This window comes from Macrotis lagotis, chromosome 3, assembly GCF_037893015.1.
Source record: "Macrotis lagotis isolate mMagLag1 chromosome 3, bilby.v1.9.chrom.fasta, whole genome shotgun sequence".
Classification (NCBI taxonomy): domain Eukaryota; kingdom Metazoa; phylum Chordata; class Mammalia; order Peramelemorphia; family Peramelidae; genus Macrotis; species Macrotis lagotis.
The window spans coordinates 32,307,766-32,331,986 of NC_133660.1; the positions used below are offsets into that span (position 1 = coordinate 32,307,766).

The 24,221-nt window shown below is 35.4% G+C and overlaps 1 protein-coding gene, 1 long non-coding RNA gene and 1 other non-coding gene across 16 annotated transcripts in view; 1 reads left to right on the top strand and 2 right to left on the bottom strand.

Annotated features, from left to right (window-relative positions):
• STATH (statherin) overlaps positions 1–24,221 on the top strand; it is a 99,203-nt gene that overhangs the window by 7,397 nt on the left and 67,585 nt on the right. The window lies entirely within an intron of this gene.
• Positions 1–24,221, bottom strand: part of LOC141517424 (uncharacterized) — a 36,409-nt gene that overhangs the window by 5,946 nt on the left and 6,242 nt on the right. For 2 of the 14 annotated variants that reach the window (XR_012476855.1, XR_012476852.1), the window contains exons 2-3: positions 11,836–18,308; positions 8,039–11,110 (exon numbers count right to left, since the gene is read on the bottom strand). This is a non-coding gene — a long non-coding RNA (uncharacterized LOC141517424). Of the gene's footprint in view, positions 1–5,497; positions 5,606–8,038; positions 11,111–11,835; positions 19,596–24,221 lie in introns of those variants that run through there. The other 12 variants (XR_012476861.1, XR_012476860.1, XR_012476859.1 and 9 more) reach the window with 9 other exon arrangements.
• Positions 9,382–9,488, bottom strand: LOC141519814 (U6 spliceosomal RNA). Its single transcript, XR_012477449.1, has one exon. It is a non-coding gene; the product is annotated as a U6 spliceosomal RNA (small nuclear RNA).

Below are 24,221 nucleotides of genomic sequence, written 5' to 3' on the forward strand. Positions count from 1 at the left end.
TATTATTGTATCAGCAATAAGAGAAGGAAAAGAAATTGGGAGAATTAGAATTGGGAAGGGAGAGACAAAACTCTCACTCTTTGCAAATGACATGATGGTATACCTAGAAGAGCCCAAAAATTCATCTAAAAACTACTAGAAACAATTAGCAACTTTAGCAAAGTTGCAGGATATATAATAAGCCTTATAAAAACAAGCCATTGACAAATGGTCAAATGATATGCAAAGGCAATTTACAGATGAGGAAATCAAAGTGATCCATAGTCATATGAAAAATTGCTCTAAATCATTACTTATTAGAGAAATGCTAATTAAAGCATCTCTTGAGATACCACCTCACACTTCTCATACTGGCCAATATGACCAGAAAGGACAATAATCAATGTTGGAATATACATTGTTGGTGGAGCTGTGAACTCATCCAACCTTTCTGGAGAGCACATGCTTTGATCCTTATGAAAAAAGAGTAAAAATACCACTTGTACAAAAATATTCATGGCAGCTCTGCTTGTGGTGGCAAAGAACTGGAAATTAAGTAAATGTCCTTCAGTTGGGGAATGGCTTAACAAATTGTGGTATATGTATGTGATGGAACACTATTGTTCTATTAGAAACCAGGAGGGATAGGAATTTAAGGAAGCCTGGAGGGATTTGCATGAACTGATGCTGAGCGAGATGAGCAGAACCAGAAAAACACTGTACACCCTAACAGCAATGTGGGGGTGATGATCAACCTTAATGGACTTGCTCATTCTATCAGTGCAACAATCAGGGACAATTTTGGGGTATCTGCGATGGAGAACACCATCTGTATCCAGAGAAACAATTGTGTAGTTTGAACAAAGACCAAAAACTATTACCTTTAATTAAAAAAAACCCCATTATCTTATTATGTAATCTTGCTATCTCTTATACTTTATTTTTTTCCTTTAAGGATATTCTTCCTCTCTCATCACATTCAACTTACACCCATATAAACCATGGAAATGATGTAGAGACTAACAGACAGCCTTTTGTGGGGGTGGGGAGAGGGAAGCAAGATTAGGGGGCAATTTTTGACATTAAAAATAAATAAATAAATAAATAAATAAATAAATAAGCAAACAAACAAACAAACAAATAAATAAAAGACTCCTATGCAATGGAGAGGAAAAAAATCCTTGATGGCTTTGGTCTGTTTTCTGCTTTGTGTCAAATTTGTCTCTTCAATGAAGAAGCAACTTAGGTAAAGAAATTAATTCCCACTTGAAAGGTGCTTTTAAGCTTTAAAGTGTTTTTATTCCAAGAATGATGAACAAATGTTAATGTTTTCAATTCGCAGATGAGGGAACTGAGTCTCAGTTGACTTGTATCTATGTAGGTAGAGACTGCCAGAGATAGAATTTTAATTTATTTTTATTTTTTGATTTTTTCAAGGCAGTGGGGTTAAGTGACTTGCCCAAGGTCACACAACTAGGTAATTATGAAGTGTCTGAGGCCAGACTCAGGCCCGCCCGTATCCAAGGCTGGTGCTCTATCCACTGAGCCACCTATCTGCCCCCAGTGACAGAATTTTGATTCAGGGCGCCAAATCAAGAAACTTATTGTACAAAGAATACAATTTCTCTCTCTCTCTCTCTCTCTCTCTCTCTCTCTCTCTGTCTCTCATCACATACACACACATACACATACATACACACAGTCACATTTACATATAACCCATAAATATGGTTTTTCCAAGGTTTGAGAAACAATTTTAAAAATTACAATTTTATTTTATTTTCAGTTCTAAATTCTCTCTGTTCCCCTCCCCACTCACTTCAGAAAGCAAGAAAACAAAAGCCATAATGAATATGTAGAGTCATATGAAGCAAATTCTCTTAATAGTTGAGAGATAGAGAAAGGAAGAAAGAATGAAAGATGTAGTTCAAAGAAGAGAAGACAAAGGGGGAAGGGAGGGAGAGAATGAGAAGGTAGGAAATAAGAAGAAAAGAGTTGGAAGCACTTTCATTCCTGTTTAATGATTCTCAGTTTTCATGACCACAGTTGTCCATATCAATTATCCCTAATCAACTGATGAAGAGAGGAAACTCAGAAAATGCTATTGTATCCAGATTGAATGATTGTTCCATGGTCATTCCATGAGTGCAACACTGGGACTATGTTTTTCAAGGGACTATGTTTTTTCTTCTCCGGGGAATTCTGTGCTCAGGAGCCTTAGGGAACTATAGCTCATCGTTTTGGAGAAAAGGATAGGGTCTTGATTTCAAAGTCTCACTGCAATAAAGGACTTTCTGAGGAAGAAATTCTTCCAATGCAGGCTGGCCCCTTCTCTGCAACTGAGGGTCTGAAAAAGTTGCCAGGGACCCAGACAGAGCAAGTGATTTGCATAGGGTCACAGAGCCAGAGTGAGTGAGAGAGACTGAACATTCTGCCCTGAGACCAGATCTTTAATCTCCCTATCTTGGCTCTCTCTACCTCATATGTTTCTAATGCTTTGAAGGTATTTCCCCTGTCCATGAATTATCTCCTCTCATCCTTATATCTCAACCTTGCAAGGTAAGTGCCAGCAGTGTATTTTTACAGATGAGGAAGCTGAGTCCCAGAGAAACAAATCTGAGCACTTCAGACTTGTAGTATCATAGCAACAACTTACATTTACAAAGGAATTTACATTTAAAAAAATGCTTTGGGGCAGCTAGGTGGCAGTGGATAGAGCACCGACCCTGGAGTCAGGGGTACCTGAGTTCAAATCCGTCTTCAGACACTTAATAATTACCTAGCTGTGTGGCCTTGGGCAAGCCACTTAACCCCACTGCCTTGAAAAAAAATGCTTCCAACATTGGCAGTACAGTTGATTGAGAGCTGACCCCGAAGAAAGGAAAATATGGTTTCCTTGGACATTCATTTGCTCTATGAATCTGGACAAGTCAATTAATCTCTGCATCCCTCAATTTCCCCATCTGTGAAAATAGGATAATAATCACACTTACCTCCTAAGGCTATTGTAAAGATGAAATGAGATTTTCATAAATTGTAAATTTTAAAAACAATACCAATGCTGTCTCTTGTGTGCTATTTTATTTGATATACACAGCAAAAAATAAAAAGGACAACTATTATTACCAAAGTTTTAAGGATATGGGAATTGCATTATAGGAAAGATGCGTGGATAGTAAATGACTCAGTCTGGTCTCAAATAGGGGTTTTGTCAATCAACCAATCCACAAATATTTCTGAAGCATTTACTAAGGACAAGACATAGTTCTGGGGCTAAGTCCTTGCCCTCAAGGAGATTATATTTTATGGATAGGAATGAATTGTATGCACATGTTACATTTGGTAAGAAAATAACTCAAACTATAAACTTTAGATAAACTGTAAAAAAAAAGAAACAAAAGACTTTTTTTGGGGGGCGAGAGGCACTAGGACTTGGGGAATAAAGAAAAGACTCAGTGAAGGGGGGCTGGGTTGTGACTGATGATGAACTTTGAAGAAGAAAAATGATGTGTTCTAAGTAAAGGAGAGAAGGAGGAGATGTATTCTAGTCTTGAGGGATAGTATACAAAGCCTGTACAAAGCCAGGAAAAATAGAGATGGATCAAAAAATACAGCAAGAATGTTGACTGGACTGTATTTCTTCAAGAGAGTAAGCAGAGAAGGAAAAAACCTAGAATTTAAGGTCTGAGACTAGTTTTTGAAACAAGGGTCATCATATTTTAGCCTAGAGTTCCTGGAAATTAAGAAATAAAATGATGACCTGATCAGAGCTATTTTTACTTGTAGAAAGGATGGATTGAAGAAGGGAAAGAACAGGGAGACCATTGAAGGGGCTATTGGAATCATTCAGGGGAGAGCTGATGAAAGCCTGACCTCTTTTGGAAAGGGATGCATGGGAGAGATGTGGGGATGCAGCATCATCAAAAACACTGGATATTTGGAAGAGAGAGTATTGGGCTATAGGTAGGTATAGCACAGTAACTGACTCATAGCAGGAACTTAATAAATACTTATTTTTTTCCCTCTTTTCTTCTCCCACTCTGACAGAAATAGGTAAGTTCAAAATAGGATTGGGACAGATAATGGTTCCTATTTTGGTTTTGAAGAGATAGAGACGATTCTGGGCTAGTCACTTCAAAATGTCCAATAACTCCTTAGATGGTGCCATGGAACTGGTACTCAGGAGAGACACCATGACCCTAAGTAGAAATTGCAAAGAGGAAGCTTTAGGTTTCATGGAAAGAAAAATATTCTATCGATTAGAGCTACCCCCAAAAAGAATTGTCTGCCATTGTAGGTAGTGAGTGCCATTCATTACCCTTTGTCACCACCACCACTAGACATCATGTAAAGTGTCAGTGACATTTGTACAATATATTGTTGAGAATATTTTTGAGAACATGTTCCTATGAATCAGACTCACTACCCTATGAAATCCCTTCCAACTCTTGTTCAATCATTTCAATGGTGTCTGTTTCTGTGATACATTTGGGATTTTTGTGGCAAAGATTTTACAGAAATTAATTTTATTTCTTTCTCTAGGTCATTTACATTGCCTTAGAGGAACTAAGGCAAACAAGATTAAGTAATTTGCCCAGGTTCACACAGCTAGTAAGTGTCTATGGAAACCAGAAACTTGGAGTTTTTGAAAGAGCTGCATTCTTTCCCAAATAAGATCTTGGTTAGGTGATTTTACACACACACACACACACACACACACACACACACATACACACACACACACTTGCACATATATATATATACATATATATATATATATATATATATACTTACATTATATATTTATATATCTATATCACAAATATACAAACACAAATATGGAACTCACAAAGAAAAGATGTTAAGGAGGTATGGTGTTTGGGAAATTTATCAGTCCTTGGGCATTCAATAAATTATTAAAATCCATTAACAGTCCTTAGTCTTTCTATGTTTCTCAGCAGTATGTATCTGATTTACTTATATTTACTTGTGTAACTGATTTACCTTAAGACTGAGGTTCCTTAAGAGACCAGGATGTTTTAATTTTTATTTTTTAATATCAATTATATCCAGTCTTCTATCTAGTAGTTTAATAAATCCTCGATGAATCATCTCCATTTCACATATCCTCCTTCATAGGGAAGATTCTAGTAACAAATTTTTACTTTAGATAACAAAACTCATTGTGGGCCCTTTGGTAACTTACAGTTTATCAAATCCATGTTGCCCTCTCCACTGAGACTTAGTTTCCTCTTCTGTAAAATGATTGGGTTAGTCTAAATAGCTTCTGACTTTTTTTTACCAGTTCTAGATCTGTAATTATTTCACATCTCTTTCCCCACCAACAAATATTCATATATTCAAATAGTAACAGTATTTCTCTAAAACATTTACAACATAAACCATTATTAATTTTATACATTGTATAATTTAATCCTCATGTAAATTTTTCATCTATAAGATGCCCATATGGGGAGAGACTGGAATAACAAAGTTAATTGAAATTAGGAAATATTACCTAAGAGAGATGACTGGAAGGAGAGATTTTTTTTTCCAAGAGAACGTGAGCTTCAGGGTATCTCAGAGCTATTTAAACCCAATCATTTTTGATATGCTAATTTTTGACTGGAAATAATATCAATAGTGACCTTTAATTGTCATTAAAGAGATATTGATTTTCTGCCCATTTTCAGTACCCACCCATGTCAAGAAGTCTTTTAACAAGGCAGGTTTCACAAAAGACTGTATAGTTGAAGCTTCCAAGTTGAAAACTAAAATATCAAATACTTAATCCTAGTGTCAATTTGGACAGTTTGAGGTATAGAGGATGTGATGACTTATAACTGGGATGTACGTTCTTAAAATGATACAGTTTGTAAGTCTCTGAGGCTAGATTTGAATTTAGAGCTTGGCAACGCCAGTCGTGGTCCTCTATCTACTATGCCATGCTACCTACAGAGATATTTTAAAAGATATTCCTCTTGAGTCTCCTTAAGTCTGAGATGCTGATTCAGTGATCTTAGCACTTTTGAAATATAAGTAATTTACCGACCAGAATAAGGCTGATGACTTTGGGAACTCCGTCTCACTTAAATCTAATTCACACACAAGTCCTTATAATTCTGCAGGAATGAAAGACTCCCCCCACCCCACCCCATCAATGAAGCTAAAAGGATGCATAGTCTAAGATTAGCCTTTAGAGACTACTTCTGACCCATCCTGACTAGGTTCCTGGGGGAAAGTCACCTTACTACTTTAGACAAGTCTTGATTACTGTATCATATCATCCAGACAGGTTTGGGATTCATATTGCTGAAGGGAATTTCAATGGTAAAAAGTCTCTTGTATCCATACAGAAGTAGAAAATAAGAAAAAAAGTGTGAGTTACTATGCTAGATACTAGTAAGACAAAAATAAAACTATCTCTGCTTTCAATTAAGTCCCTTATTGGAAAGGGAGGAATGTGCAATAGATAGATAGATAGATAGATAGATGATAGATAGATAGATAGATAGATAGATAGATAGATAGATAGATAGATAGGTGGTAGATGGACAGACAGACAGAAAAACAGATATGTAGGTAGGTAGGTAGATGGAAAAACACAAGACAATTTGAAGAGAGAAAAAAAATTAATGATGGGAGGGATCAGAAAAAGATTTAATGTCTGAGCTGAACCTTCAAGAATGGTAAAGATCCTTTGAGGTGGAGGCAAACAGGAATTTATCTATTACTGCATTAAAGGCAGGAAGCATAAGGTGTGCAAATTTTATGGAGGTAGGAGATAGAATGTTGAGTTTAGGAAATGCTATTAAGTCCAATTTGGTTGGAACATGGTGTATTTGAAAGTAAAGTGAGAAAAGAAAAGGCAGGGACAATCATACTGGAGTGAGATTGAGAAAGACAATGGAATTTGTATTTTAGTTTGACTCTTTGGAGCACAGGCCTTGGATTCAGGAGAAAGGGAGTTCAAATCCAACCTCAGACACTTAACTCTTATGGGCTGTGTGATCTTGGGTAAGTCACTTAATTCTGATTGCCCCACATCTAGGCCATCTCCAGTTGTCCTGATTTATATCTGTCCATTGGATCCAGATGGCTCTGGAGGAGTAAGTGGGGCTGACTTAACCCAGCCCCCCCCCCCCACTGAAATCCAATTCATGTGCTTGTCATGGCATCACCTCCCTGATGTCATGGTCTTCTTAAAAAATGTACAAACATATTAATAATAATAATAATATGTATCATCATCATAATAATTATTATTATTGTTGACTGCGCCATTACCTTCAAAATGATCTCCCAAGTCTGGATATGGCATCCTTTTCTCTCTACATACTCCCTCAACTAAAGTCCCTCCTCAATTCCCATAAGTGTCAATTATCACCTTTTTGCAGATGACTTCTAGATCTATACACCCAATCTTTATCTCTCTCTAGAAGTCTAACTTTACATTACCAAATGCCTCCTTGGCATCCTCAATACATACCCTATAAATAGATAGACTCCCAAAGTGCCCAAAACTGTATTTTCTATCTTAAACCTATCTTTTGTCCAAACCTACTTATTTTTTCTGGTAGAACCAAATCTTCCAGACACTTACATCCACATCTTTCCTCTGCCCTCTCCCTCACCCTGCATCTATCTTAACCAATCATGAAAATTTGTTGACTCAACTTTCATAGCTTCTCTAGTATCTATCCCTCTTTTCCATTCACATAGCCATCACTTTAGCTTAAGCTTCCATTACTACCTTCACCAAAATGATTGCAATAGTTTCCTAAACTCTTTTTTTGTTTTTATTTTCTCTTTTCTCCGGTCAGCTTTTCACACAAGTTCCAAAAATGACTTTCTTAAGATTTTTCTGAAACTAAAAATGTCACTTCCTGCTCAAAAAACTTAACTCACTCCTCCTTACTCCTAGACTAAAATACAAATTCCACTGTCTTTCACATTTTTACTCCAGTGTAACTTGTCTTACTTTTTTCTCTATAGCATTACCTTTCAAAATACATTATGTTGCAACAAAATTGCACTTAATAGCATTTCCCATACTTACCTTTCTATCTTTCACCTCCATTCATTTCCACACCTTGTCCTGTTTGCCTTTAAGCAATGATAGATAGACTCCCATTTCCCTCCATTTTAAAGGATCTCTATCTTACCTGAAGGCTCAATTTAGACATAATATCTGTGACAATTTTTTTCCTGATCCCTTCAGTCAGATAAATAGAAAAAGAAACCTGGTAAAGGAAGCAATTGAATATAAGTACAGCTCGCTCCAACCATATCACCCCTATCACATAATCACATAACTTGTAAGAGAAGTAATCTCAAATGAAATTCTCAGGTAAGTGAAATAAAAATATTTTAAAAATAAATTTTCATGTCTTTACAGTTTTATTCCTTGGCTGTATAGATAAATTAACTTCAAATTTCATTTTGGTTATTCCCCCACGTCCCAAAAAACAATAAATGAAATGGAGTCTTGTGTGATTATCTGGATTAATCTCTTTTTAAAAGTCCAGTTAATGTTTTCTGTTGGAGGAAATGAGATCTGCCCTTGAGGTTTCAACTAATAATTGATAATCACTAATAAAGTAAATGCTAAGTTTTGTCCTTGTTTAGTTCACTAGGATGCCACTTGTCTTTAAAAAACTAAAAAAAAAAAAGATCACTTGTACAGAAATACTCATAGCAGTTCTGTTTGTGGTAGCAAAGAATTGGAAATCGAGGGGATGTCCACCAATTGGGGAATGGCTGAACAAAGTGTGGGATATGTACATTATGGAACACTCTTGTTCTATTAGAAACCAGGAGGGCTGAGAATTCAGAGAAATCTGGAAAGACTTGTATGAACTGATGATGAGCTAGATGAGCAGAACCAGAATGTATGTTGTATACCCTAACAACAACGTGGGGTTGATGATAAACCTTAATGGACTTGCTCATTCCATCAGTGCAACAATCAGGGACAATTTTAGGGTATCTGTGATGGAGAATACCATCTGTATCCAGAGAAAGAACTGTGGAGTTTAAACAAAGAACAAAGACTATTACTTTCAATTTTTTTTTTAAAATTGTCTTATGTACTACATAATTTTGTTTTCTCTAATATTTTATTTTTTCCTCAAGGATGTACTTTTTCTCTCAACACATTCAATTTTGGTCAATGCATGGAAACAATGTAAGGATTATAAGACTTGCTTTCATTAGGGTGAAGGGGGGAGGGAAGGAAGGTAGGGGGAAAATTGGTAAAATCCAAAATCTTACCAAAAAATGATAGGTAGAAACTACTATTGCATATAATTGGAAAACAAATGAAATATTTGCAATCTGTCTTAAAAAAGAATTTAAACTGAAGCCATAAATGCTAAGTATTCACTGTAAAACCTTGCAAAAACAAACAAAAAAAACTTCATGAAATTGTGTGTCATTCTTGTTCAGGGGCCATGCTAATCTTCTCTGTATCATTCCAGTTTTAGTATATGTGCTGCCAAAGTGAGCACACAAAAAAAATAACCTCAAAAATATTTTTGCCATGAATTACAAAAGACTACTAAAATATAAAGAGGACAACTGCATGGAGACATACTTGGGCAAGAAAATTTTCAGGTCAAAAAAAGTATTTCTAGACTTTTAACCATCATTTAATACTTATCAATTGTTATATTGTAATGTTTCATCAGAATGATTCTTATTCAGAGTTTGACTTAAGTTCACTAAAATAGGAACTACATGGAAAATGCGGAACTATAGGAACCAAGAATAACAAATATTAGAAACAAAAAGAATCTTGTGAATGCTATCTCGTCATCTCTGATACACTCTCAATAGGAGGTGATTTGAAAAACTAGTGGACCTGAAAATGTCATGATATTTATAATGAGTTCAAAATGAGGCCTTTTTTCCTATTGAAAAAAATACCCTATTCTTTCTAAATGCCAACTCTGTACTCTTAAGGATGTTCTTTCATTTGTTTGTGAAAAACTCACAAAGAATCATCAGTTCCCAGTCGGTGACCCATCAGTGGCCTCTGGAACCCACACCTGACTAGCATCTGGATACTTCCAATTCATTTTCCTGTTGGCTTTTTTGCCAAGAGAAGAGCAGGATGATCCTTATCACCTGAAGTCTACATTCATGAGAGTGATTCATGCCAGCAAAGAGAGAATTCTGAGAAGCATCTTAGTTAATCAGATAAGAGTCCATGGACTCATCTTTTCCTATAAATGCTGATTCAATTTACTAAGGCTCTGGCTCACAGAGGTTAGGTATTGATGCCTGATCCTTAACAGAAATTTCATTGTCAATTTGAAGAGGAAAATATCTTCTAACCAATAATCTGAGAACTAAATTTCGAACATCCGAGGGGTGCTCAGTTTGTGTAGAGTTTTCAGTGTCATTGAGGAGGGGACTTTCTCCTCAATTTTAGAGCACCACTTGAGGTAGAGAGGCAAGAGAAAAGCAGATAAACAAGAAAAGTGGAATCAAATGTGTGACAGGGGAGTAGAGTAATGAGAGAGGGAGAAGCAGAAGAGGGAAACAGGGAGACCAAGTCTACTTAGCTCCATTCTCCCCTGGTTCTTCAAAGCCTAGAGATGATTCTGACTTTTGGTTCAATTGCAGCATTCTAAATTTTGTTTAATTGTTTATCTTAATTTATTTATGTTTTGATACTGTTAATACGTTTCTTGGTTGCTAGCAGTGGGGTGTCCAATTGTATTGTTTGTTGTTTGAGAAAAAGACATTTAGTCCATAGGGGAAATCTTATTTCAGAGTAGTTGGCTGAGCCAATTAGAGGGAATTTTCTAAATTTTTGAAAATATCCCAAAGCATATCTACAAGATTACTGTTAAACCAGGTAGGAAAGAATTAATCAGGAAAGGAATCCTTATCAGCTTGAAGAATAGAGAGGGATGATTTCCCAGGGGTGTACCTTTGATATCTTGTCTCACACATCTATAGGGAAGCCAGGTGACACAGTAGATAAAGTGCTGTGTTAATAATCAGGAAGGCTCATCTTCTTGAGGTTAAATCTGACCCCAGACACTTCGGAGTTGTGTGAGACTGGGTAAGTTATTTATCCCTATTTGCCTCATTTTCTCATTAACAAACCACTCCAGTATCTCTGCAAGAAAAACCCGAAATGAGGTCACAAAGTCAGAAACAATTAAATAGCAACAACAAAAATCTCACAGCCCCCAAATATCTCTGAATAAATCAATAATTCTTCACAAGAACTTTTGATATATATTTCTATCCCAAAGAGAAAATGTTCTATCTGATATTCTTGTTGTTCTACAACCAACATAGGTAGATAAAATTTTAAATTTAAATCAAATCAATAAAATTCTAGCAAGTGTCTCCAGAAGAGGGACCACTATATTAGTACTGTGGGATGCCAAGTTTATGCAGACATGACCCTCTATCCTTTTTTGACCTTTAAGTCTAATAGGAAGATATTAAAATCTTACAGTTATATCATCCTTTGAAATTTAGAAAGCAATTTTTTAAATAAGTGAGCTTATGAAATAGGCTCTCCAAATTAAAATAAATTTTTCTTTTTGTTTTTTTTACTATAAAGCAATTTGAGCTTCAGAGAACATGACACGTTCAAGGTTGTCCAGTGAGTATGTGACAAATGTCAGATTCAAATCTATGCAATTTGAAATTTTATGAGCACTCTATCATGTGGCTATACACAAAAGTTTCATAATTATAAAAATTTATAATAATGCATAATAATTACTTTCCCTCTCAGATTGATTTTTTTGGTACTATGCAAAAAAGGAGGCTCCTTGCTTCTTTTTTTCTCATTCACTTTAATCATTGAGATACACCTGAGGGTCTTACCTTCTCAATAATTTTCTTCTTCTTTTTTCTGTTTCTGTCGCATTCTCTTAACCAGTCTTGTGATTTTTGGTCATTGTCTCAGTCAAACTGTAACCAGGGAAAGACCTAGCTTTAAAAAGCTAAGATCTCCCACTACATCCAGGGCCATCTCTAGTTCTCCTGTTCCATATTGACCACTGGACCCAGATGGCCTACAAAGAAAATGTAAAACAGATGACTTTGCACAGCTTTCCTTCACTTGAATCCAATTCACCTCCCTGATGTCCTGGTCTTCTCTGAGAAAAAAAGAACAAAAAATCCAACAATACATACAAGAAGTGAATGCACACAATGTTTTATTAAGTCTCAGAGGGGAAAAGCTATGATTTTTTTTAAAAAAAGAAGTATATCTGCTCATGTCAAATTTCTTTGATTGGATTTTACCTTTTATGTTAAAACCTATTTGTATGGTCAAGATCTTTAATTCTCTTTAGTCCCAGGAATCCTATATCCCACTCTCATCAGTTTAAATTAAAATGCAAGTGTGTGAATGGAAACTGAGGAATTATGAATCAGATCTAGAATAACTAAAATTGATGTCATAGAGTAAGAATGATTTGATAAATGGTGGAAGGTTAAAAACCTCATGAAATGATGTTGTAAAACTTGAAGATTTTGAGTTTCTATTCAGAGTCTTCAATCCCCAACTCACAGTATGTGGTTGCACATTGCTCATCCTTTTCTTTCAGGATCTGGCTTCAGGCATTTCTTTTTTGGTAGAGAAAATGTTAGGAGGAAATATGTTCTATAATTAATCTCTTTTTTTCTTCACTGACCATGCACTTTACATTAACACAGAGCTCCCCACCCCTCATCCCATTGTCCAAACTATTGAAATGAGGTCAATTAAGCTTTTAGTAAAGCACCCTGCCCCTCCCTGGCAAGGACTTGGTAAATCCCTGCCCCTAGGCACAAGACAAACACCTAGCAATGGATATCTGCTCTAGTCTGACAGGATTGAGCTATTGCCACTCATCAGCATATCCCTTATTGCTTCATCTTCCTACCCTTTAAATGTTTACTCACCCCTCAATTGAGTTGCTTGTCTTCTTTTGGGAAGTTAGCTTACTCTTGGGGAGCATCATCCTCCAGCTAAACTCTCCTGCCTCTCTATTTATATCCTGATGGCTCATCTTTCTTTGGGAGATCTGTCTATTCTGGGGGTGTGTGACTCCCCCAGATAACCTCTCATGATCCTATACTCTCATTGCTACTTATTTTCCTATTGCTGCAGTGACTAATCCTCTTAGTGGATCATGGTTTCCAACTGCCCCAATTGGTTTATTCTTTCTTTCCCTTAGCAATACTTAAATTTTTTATGTCTTTAATTCTTCTGGGTCAGAGCCAATCTTTTAAGTGAATTCTTTCACATTTTCTTGAACTCCTGAAACACATTTTCCTGCAATATAACACTTGGTAAATGCTGACTACTTAGCTATCTGAATTTTACAGATGTTTGATGCCTTTCTCCCTAGATTATTGCAAATAGGGATTTTTTCATTCTTTGTACTTGTCATTGTCCAGTAGACTTTTTGGCACATAGTAAGCAGGTTATAAATATTTATTTTTGATTGCTTAATTTTTGAAAATCTCTTGAAAAGTGGCCTGGGATTACTGTGGTCTCAGCTATCTTCTTAAAGTTAGAAAGAATGGATGTGCATTAAGTGGAAACAGCAGCCAATTTCTTGCATTTCCACTAATGATTTTATGTATGTATTCATATATATATATGTTTGCATGACAAAAGTATAATTTTTGATCAATGACTCAATTTTACTTCAGGAGGTGATCAGTAGATCCCCTCAATTTCTATTTTACCTTCTGCTTCTAGGATATCAGGACAATGCTCCTGTGAAATTCTTTAAAAATGAAATCTAGGCTCTTTTTCCAGTCATGACTTTCAGGTTGTCCAGTAATTTTTAAATGATCTCTTCAGGATCTATTTTTTTTTTTTGTTTTTTTGCAAGGCAAACAGGGTTAAGTGGCTTACCCAAGGCCACATGGCTAGGTAATTATTAAGTGTCTGAGACCGGATTTGAACCCAGGTACTCCTGACTCCAGGGCCGGTGCTTTATCCACTATGCCACCTAGCCACCCCCCTAGCCACCTAGCTGCCCCCCGGATCTATTTTCTAGGTCAGTTGTTCTTCTAATGAAATAGTTCACATTTTGTTCTGGTTTTTCATTCGTTTGGTAGTATTTTATTGTTTCTTGATTTCTCACAAAGTCATCAGCTTCTCTTAGCTCCATTCTACATTTGAAGGAATTATTTTCTTCCAAGAACTTTTTTAATCTCTTTTTTCCATCTGACCAATTTTGCTTTTTAAGGCATTCTCTTCATTGACCTTTTGGATTGCTCTTTACATTTGACCTAAACTTGTTTTTAGATGTTATTTTCTTTTTTTTTTGTATCTTCTTGACTGAGCTGCTGATTTAGTTCTATGATTTTCCCACCCCACTCTCATTTCTCTTCCCAATTTTTCCTCTGCCTCCCTTATTTGCTTTTCAAAATCTTTTTTGAGTTCTTCCATGGATTGAGACCCATTCATATTTTTCTTGGAGGTTTCAGATACAGAAGCTTTGACTTTGTTATGTTCCAAATGTGTATTTTTGATCCTCCATGAGACCAAAGTAATGGTCATTGGTCAAGTTATTTTTTCCCCCCAGCCTATGACCTGATTTTAACAATTCCTCCAAGGTTTAATGAGAGGATCTGACTGCTCATCTGGCTTGTGCTCTGGTTTGTGGATGACCACAAGCTCTCCCCTCTGCCTTGCAGCTGTGAGGATGGGTCCTTGCTCCACTATGGTAGTATGGGTGCCAAACTGGGTCCTGGATCTGAGTATGGGCAAAGCAACAAAATGTTGTCCCAGAGAGAGCAGAGAGACCTCTGTAGTCTCCCCTGATCCCCCCTTACCTTCTGTGGGATGAGTACTCTGGAAGTAGCTTCCAGGTGGCTCCTCAGGCCTGTTTCTGGTTCCCAGGGGCAGGAGGGATGGCTGAGGCCTGCGCTGGTCTGGGCTTCATGCTCACTCTGGCAGTGTTCCCACTGGCCTTCTAAGTTGTCCTGGAAATCCTTGGGCTGAGAGGTCTGGGAATTGCCCTTGCTGCCACAAACCCAGGTGCCTCAGGGATTGTTCCTGGAAGATTGGAGTTGGTTTGCTCCAGTGTAGAGTGGATGGGGCTGTGCTGGGGCTCTTTCAACCCTGTAGAACAAGCCCTTCTTGTAGATTTTCCAAGTTGTCTTGGACTGGAAAATTGTTTCACTCAGTCTTTATGTGGGTTCTACCACTCTAGAATTTGGTTAAAGTCACAATTTTAAGGCATTTGGAGTGGTCTGGGGAGAGTTTCTGGGAATTCCTGCCTCCCCTTCACCATCTTGGCTCTGTCTCATGTCTATAGAAATCTTAAAAGACATGAGAGGATAATAAAGACTACAAATACTGAATATCTCTTTTGGGGAACTGAAATTTACTTTAACTCACCTCTTTTATTTATAACAAAAATAAAATGAAAAAATGAGGAGTTTGTTGTTGGGATCCAAGATGACTCTAAGCATTTAGCTATATCACCCAGTCTTGTCTATACCTTTTTACATGTCATTTCTTGCATATTGCCTCCCCCATAGACTCTGAGTCTCTTGAGTGTAGTTTTTTCTTTTTGTTTTTACCTTTAAGCATGCAGTATCAAGAAAAATAACATACACAATTGCTACAATTATTTGTTTGTTACCTTGATTTTATGTACTTTTCCCTCTTATCATTTTTTAAAACTGCTGCATTCCCTTCTACCACCTTGACATTGAGACTACTCCTTAAGAAGTTTAGAAGTTTTACCCCCTGAACTGTATTATCCTATTAGGTGAGATCTCACAAAAATCAACTGACCCCAGCCCCCAACAAGCTGTTTCCTTGAGAAATTTTTTTTAATTGATACCTTTTGTTTTTATATTCTCTTAATTTCTATCTATATACCTTTCCTGGCCTTCTCTCGAAGAGCTACCCAGATAACAAAGAATTTTTTAAAAGAAAAAAAAAGAAAAAAAATAGAAAATCAATAAGAATATTGAAAAGAATCTGAGAATATTCCATAATCCTGAACCTCCTACTTCTGCAAAATAGGTGAAACTTGGTCTTTCTAATTTTGCAACATTCATTTAAAAAGTATATATGGGGGGGGCAACTAGGTGGCGCAGTGAATAGAGCACTGGCCTTGGAGTCAAGAGTACCTGAGTTCAAATCTGATCTCTTAATAATTACCTAGCCATGTGGCCTTGGGCAAGCTACTTAATCCCATTGCCTTGAAAAATATAAAAAAAAAGCATATATAGGGCAGCTGATGGGGCACCTGGGTGGCACAGTGGATAGAGGACTGGCCCTGGAGTCAGGAGCACCTGAATTCAAATCTGCCTCAGACACTTAATGATTACCTAGCTGTGTGGCCTTGGGCAAGCCACTTAACCCTATTGCCTTGCAAAAAACTTTTAAAAAAAAGTATTTATAGTGGCTATTCTTTCCATTTAAATTTTTGTAATTAATCAGAATATTTATTCCTTATCTCTATCTTATTTTATGTCAGTTCCTGCAAGTCTTTTGATGTTTATACTCATCATAATAGTCTTTTTTTAAATTTTTTAAATTTTTTTAGTTTTTGTAAGGCAAATGGGTTTAAGTGGCTTGCCCAAGGCCACACAGCTAGATAATTCTTACGTGTCTGAGGCCAGATTTAAAAGAATAGTCATTTTTTAAAGCACAGTAATATTTTACATATTACTTTTTCACACATAATTTATTTGACCATTCCTCAGTTGATGACTTTTTTTTATTGTTGTTTTTGTTGCTATTGATTAGCACAGTGTCTGGCACATAGTGGTTCTTAACATTTATTGGCTGATTATTGACTAGTAGATATTCACTTTGCAAATTCTGGGCTGTCATAAAAAGTGTTACTGTACATTTTTATATATATGAAGACATTTTATTGGCAGTAGCATATTTAGAGTATAAACCTCACAGCGAAAACTCTTGGTCAAAAGGTTTACTTTACTCTATTTGCATAATTTCAAATTAGTTTCAGATAATTATCCTATGCAATATTCCATCAAAAATTCAAAATAGATATATATGACCTTAATATTGAAGACCATGTTTAAAAATTATAACAATACATATTTTTCATAGCTATGGGTAGGGCATATATATTTAACCATGCAAGAGATAGGGCAAGTACAAAATAAAAAATCAAATATATCATTTTGATTACATGAAATTGAAAAGCTTTTACATAAAATTAATACATATAGAATAAGGAGGGAAGCAGTCAAATGGGAGGGAAATATCTCTGCACTTCTCAGAAAAAGGGTTTAGTAACCAAGAGAAAGAAACAGTTAAAGGACATATTTTAATAAATATATACATTGATATATATATATATAATATATAAATATATATAATATTGATATGTGTGTATTTTTTATCCAAAAACCATTCCCTAGCAAATAGTCAAAGGATATGAAGAAAGAGTTCTCAAAAGAAAAATTGTGAACTATTTGTGATCATATGTAAAAATGCTCCAAACCACTGATAATATGAGAAATGAAAAGAAACAACATTGAGATTTCACCACACACACACACACACACATGCACACACAATAACACAAATGACAAAAGAATGATTATAGTTTATATTGGATGGATTATGAGATCACTGGGCATGGTTAGTGATACTATAAATCAGAAACCTATTTTCAAGAGCAATCTGGAATTACACAAGTAAAGTGATTAAAATGTTCATGTCCTTTTACATAGGTATTCTAGTCCCAGAAATTGTGTTCATACCTAGGTGGCACATAGGGCAGCATTCTGAATTTGAAGTCAGAAAGAGTCATCTTTCTGACTTCAAATTTGGCTTGATAAACTTCTGCTTGTTTCAGCATGAAACATGAGGATGGGTAAAATAAACTGGAAAAGGAAATGCAAATCATTTCAGTATCCTTGCCAAGAAAGCCTTAAATGGCATCATGATAAGTCAGACACACTGAAATGACTGAACTACAACATAAACCAAAATATTTAGTAAATTTATTATAGCAAAAAACTGGTAACAAAGTAGATGACCATCATGGCGAAAGCTATACAAATCTGGTGTGATAAATTGTAATATTGAACATTACTGTAGAGAAGCTTGGAAAGACTCACATGAGCTTATAAAGAGTGAAGCATGCAGAATCAAGAAAATTACTACAATAATTTACATCAAAAGAAGGCATACAAAACAAAATTAATATAGAAAAATTTCAAAGACCTTTCTTTGTTGCCAAAGAAGAAAATTGAGAAAATATTCAAGGTGGAAATCTGTATAGGTTTGGGTGAAATATTGGTTTTGCTGATTTTTTCTTCCTCCTTTTCTTTTCTTTGTTTTATGAGATGGCTTTCTGGAAGGAAAATAGGGAGTGACATAATGGAAGAAAATTTGATATAAAAGTATTAATAAAATAAATTTTTTAAAAAGATAATTCAGTTAATGGTAATCAAGTCACATAATTGAAGATAATGCCACCTCTGTGTGCCCCTTTATTTCAAGCATTAGAACATAAATTATTATAATGCTTTATTAATTTAATTTTATGAATTAAGTCCATGTCATACACAGGATATGCATATCTGCACCACCTCCTCCTCTTAAAAATATAGCTTTTAATTGTTTATTTAGTGTGAGAAGTTGCTTCCAAGAAAGAATCCTTGCCAATTTTATAATTACAAAAGAATTCCAGTAATAAAAAATTCTAAGTAAATTGCAAAAGTGTGGAAACTTTCACTAACTAGAATCTACAACTGAAATCAATAAACCATTCATACTCACCAATGAGGAATTTTACAGCCCCAGGCCCAGACTGTTGGTTCCATGAACAAAAATTATCGAAAAGAAGGAAACAAGATGAACACTTAACTTGCTATTTCACATACTTTGGGTTAATTTCAAACTCATGTTCTTCTAAAACACCAAAGGTCATGCTGACATTCATGTTGATCTAGTCCCTTTATTCCAATACATTCTATAGCTTTATTATCTTTTCCATTTTTAACTGACTTCAAACTGGCTCAGCAGAAACTTTGTTGAAATGCATATAAATTGACTCAGATGCCTAATGGAAGGAGAGTTGGTGTCAGAGCCATTCATTCAAGTTAAACCTCTGCCCTGTGATATCTGTGTGGCTGTGGACAAGTCACTTAATTTTTTGGTGCCTTAGGCAACTCTCCAATAGTTTAGGGATAACAGAATTGGTAGAGGGAGATTCCTTCTCAAACAGATCCCTATATAAGTGAAATCATAGGGTCTGTCCATATCTTTTAAAGAGGTTCAAGCAGAAAGCATTCTAAGAGAACAAATGCATTTAGGTATATTACAATATTGCAAAGTAAAAAATGAGCATGGTCAAAGAAAATGGTCAGAAAAGTTATTTCCTTATAAATAAGTTATGAACAAAGTTCTCACAAAAAGGAGTACAAAAACATTACCAACCACATGAATTAATGCTTCAAATCACTAATAAGATAAATAAAAATTAAAAATTCCTGTAAGGTTTATTTTTTTTTAACATTTAAGTCAAACTGGACTAAATTGTACATAAAGAAAAGCTTTATATAAAAACCTGGAAATGACGGTCTGATTCTACTTGTGAAAGTCTCCAAAGGCCAAAGAAAGGTGTTTATATTTGATCCTAGAGATGAAAGAGAACCCTGGAGTTTATAAAACAAGACAATGACATGGCTAGATGTCTTCTACCATTTTCTTTTCCCTCCCAGTCAGAGAGCATGTTGCCTTCTTCCTAAGCTCCACATTGTACCTATGGGAGATGGCTGGAGACTCGAATCCTAGAATATTAGAATGTTGGACTCTTTGTAGAAACTTGGAATATTGGACTTTTTGTCCAAAATGGTTGAAGAAAGAGATCCCATAAGATGGACAACATGGGAGAGGCATGGGAAGGCAGACTTTCTTTTGTTATAGATTTACTTTCTATTGATAATATGGTTGAGTTGGGTAGTATCACTTAACTTTAAGTTCTGTTGGTCATAGGAGAGCTGGAAGGGATTATTTCATTCCCCAGAGATGTGTCCAGAGGACCTCATTGGCTTGCTTAAAAGAAAAACACAGGGAGCAAGCTGACTTGAAGAATATCATATTGCCAGCTGATTGCAGAAGGCAGAGACTAGAGGGGAGGACGTGAATGAGAAGGGTACTGCAGTTGTCTATGAGAGAGATAATGAGGGCTGAAGCTAGAATGGGATCCCTTCTATAGAAAGGAATGGATGTGAGAGATGTGATAGACACAAAAAGCAACAAAACCTGAAATTGGTTAGATTTTCAGGGATATTAAGTAGTGTAGAGATGAATATGGACTTCTATGTCTAGGTAACTGAAAGGGTGATCAAATACAATAATATTTGAGATGCACTTAACATGGCACCTTTCAAATAGTAGAGGCTTAATAAATGCTTCTATCCTTCTCTTCTTCCATACCACCCCCCCAAGGGTTTCACTCTTGCCCAGTGGAGCCTAGTTGGATATAATTTCCTGTGAAAATGAATCCAACCTCCATAGAAATTTCAAACAACTCTCAATTTCAACTTGGCACTCCCCAAACATCCTCCATGGAGACCTCAAATGACTCTCATTCCCTATGAAAACCCTGCTTCCTATGTCCCATACCCTATAAAAAGTGTGATCCCCAAATAATCACTGCTGAAGTCTGTTCTGACCCAGTCTGCCATTCCTTCTTTCAATAAACAATTTTACATTCCATTTGCCTCCATTGCTATCCTCCTTAAACTGCAGGTGTTCTGACCCCACTTTTTGACTTTTCAATAGTGGGTGAAAACTGCAAAGAGGACACTACAGATTGGATAGAAAGGAAAATATCACAAGTTTTAGAGTTCTGCAAAAGACAAGTGGTCTGTCTTGGTAGGTAGTGAAATCTTTCAAAGATGGATGGCAAAGCCTTGTTGAGTATGTTGTAGAAAAAGATTCTGTTTCAGAGTGGGTGAGACTAGATGCCCTCTGTGGTCTCTTTCAGCAATGAGATAACATAATTTGGGTGAGTAGGTCTAATTCTCTTCCTAATAAAAGATATTGTCACTTTGTCTTTGTAGTTAACAAATCCTGAGAAAAACATGGCATTTCTCCAAAAGCCAGACTATCAAAAACTTTGAGAAATTAGATTTTTTTAAAAATAGAGTTTGGGGGTCTACAAAACCTCACATCCTGATGAGTAAAAGTCACTGTGCAATTTGACAAATAAGTGAATACTCAAAATACTGGAACCACTTTGGTTATGGAAAGAGAAAAGAGTTCAAAGAAAGAACAAAAACATACTGCTAGTTGTAAGAAGAGCAACAAAAAAGAAACCAGAGACAGAATAAATCAGATGAAGAAAGAACTGTAGACTAAGGAGAGGGATATATGGGCTACAAAGGAAAAGAACAACTAAAATAGGTGATATTCCTTCAGTGGGACAAAAGGCCATGTCAGAAGATTTCCAAAAGTCCTGCATTGGGAAAGGAGAGGAGCATAAAAGGGGTGTCATTGAAAGAGAAAGTTAATATCTGTCCGTCTTCAATGTAAGAATAGTTATTCTTAATCAAGAAGGAGACAAAATGGTTGATTGTCTATGGTCTATGAAATAAAGGATCAGAAGGGACAGTTGCTGAATTGTTTATGATATCTCCTCTTAGAGGTTCAGCATAAAGTTATTTTCATATTCCTCATGACTCTTTCAAAAATCTGTAGATTAGAGATTCATCTTTACCTTTTGGAAAAATAGTATATTTGGTCCTCTCCAGGCTTCTAATACGAAATCAATTGAGTGATGTAGGAAAAATTTTCTCAAAAATTTTCTCCTCATCTGCAAAATAAGTATTAGACTGGAAACCTTTGAGGTCCCTTTAAGCACCAGATCTCTGATTCAGTTACATTTCCCATTCTTCAGACCAAGGGCTCAGATGCAAATTATTGAAATTTTATCTCTATAAAAAACCTATAAATTATTACTGTTATTTTTACTCAGTCTTTCTATTTTTTCTTTATTGATACTTTTTATAGATTAAGAATCAATCTAGTGATAGGTAAGAAAAACAAAGAACACATTCAAATTATATAGGAAAACATTACTTCTCTTAATAGGACAGACGATGGACAGATGAAAAGTCTTGATTCAAGAGGCAATGGGACCTACAGTGCTTCATAGCTATTTGAACTCCACCCCTGATGAAATACCCAATTTATAATTGCAAATAATGCCAATAGTGCTCTTAAATTGTAATCACTGAGCATGATTGAATGCTGATTTTGGGGCCAATTCACCAAAGTTCATCTAACAAGATGAATCTACAACAATCTGTAGAGTTAAAATGGACAAGTTAAATATTAAAATAGCAAATGCGTAATCCCAAAATTATTCTAGGCTAAACTGGAGGTTCAGGATATGATGATTAGCTATTACATATAATACCTTTAAATAATATTGATTTAGGCTATTAAAAGATCAAGAAGACAATGATAGGAAGAAGACAAATCAGACAAAACAGAGTAGCTATCCAAATTTGGCTAAGTGGGGATCATCATGGTATGATGGAAAAGAGTTCTATATTTGGACTTAAGAGACTTAAAATCCTTGATTTTAGTCCTACTAGCCATGATACCCTAGGTAATTCACTTTACCTCATTCTCTGAATCTCTGTTTCCTTATTTGAAAAACTGCAGCAATCATATTTGTACTTCTTATTCCTCCAAGCTGATTTGGGAAACTTTAAATCACCGTAGAAATATGATTTTGTTGTTTTAGCATTGAATGATCCTCATCCCCCCCCCCCCAATGTTTAGTGTACTTCCCTCAGAATTGAATAAAATTTGAATAAAATTGAATAAAAAATTTGACATTTAATCAAAGGACTAAAATGAAGCATTAAAAATTAAACATTAGTTAGAAATTATAAGGGCAAAATAAGTGAAATACTTATATTCTGACATGGGGAGATGATAAATGTAATCCCTCAGAATTTCATCATTGCTAGAGTATTTTGAGGGAGTATAATTAGACAGAGGCTAGGTGTGATTCTATTATGTTTAGATGATCTCAAAAGAAGAATAGAATAGGTAGAAAGGAGAATGCATTGGAAGAGGAGGGGAAGGAGAGGAAGAATAGGGAAAATTGTCTCATGCAAAAAGGAAATTAACAAAAAGTTTATTCAATGGAAGGGGAAAGCAAAGGGGTTAGGGATGAGGAACACAAACTTCACACTCATCTGAACTGGTTTAAAGAGGGAAAAATACATCCACACAGAGTTTGGTATAGAAATTTGTCTTACATAATAGGAAAGTAGGAGGGTAAGAGGTTAAAAGAAAGGGAGACGGGGAGGAGAATAAGGAGGGATATAGTTTGAGGGACCAGTGGTCAGAAGGGGGGGGCATTTTTGAGGAGGGGATATTTTCTCATATGAGAATAAAATAGAGGGAGAGATGAAGTTAGCAAGCAAACTATATATATATATATATATATATATATATATATATATATATATATATAAATGGGATGGATTTACGCACAAAATGGAAAGATAGCAGAATGCTTTAGAAACCCAAGTCCAACAACATAATTAATAAGAAACACATTTGAAACAGAAAAATATACAAAGAACTAAAAATAATGAGCTGGAAGATAATGTATTATGTTTCATCTGAAGTAGGAAAAAATTAGAGGTAGTAATCATGATCTCTTACAATCTAAAGGTAAAAATAGACCTAATTAAAAGAGAGAATTATTGTAAGCACATTTTAAAAATGTACCATTAAAAAAGAAATTAATATCAATACTGAACATATACATTCTAAACTTCAAAGTATTTAAATTCTTAAAGTTATGGGAAGAAATAAAAAAACAATCCCTTTATAGTGGCAGTTGCCAACTTATTCCTCTCAGATTTAGGAAATTAACTGTGAAATGAGCAAAAAAGAAGTTAAGGAGATGAATAGAATTTTAGAAATGCTTTGTATGATAGTCCTTTGGAGAATACTGAATGGTAATAGAATGGAGCATACCTATTTCAAATTGTACATAGCACCATCACAAATATCGATCACATATTAGATCATAAAATCTTTATAAACAAATATAAAAAAGACATAATGAATTCATCTTTCTTTGAAGAAAATGCAGTAAAATTACATTAAATAAAGAAGTATATTTTTAAAGTTAATTAGAAAATTAATCCTAAGGAATGACAATTTCTCTAAAGATAATGAAAGTGATGAGGCAACATAAGAAAATTTGTGGGATGCAACCAAAATA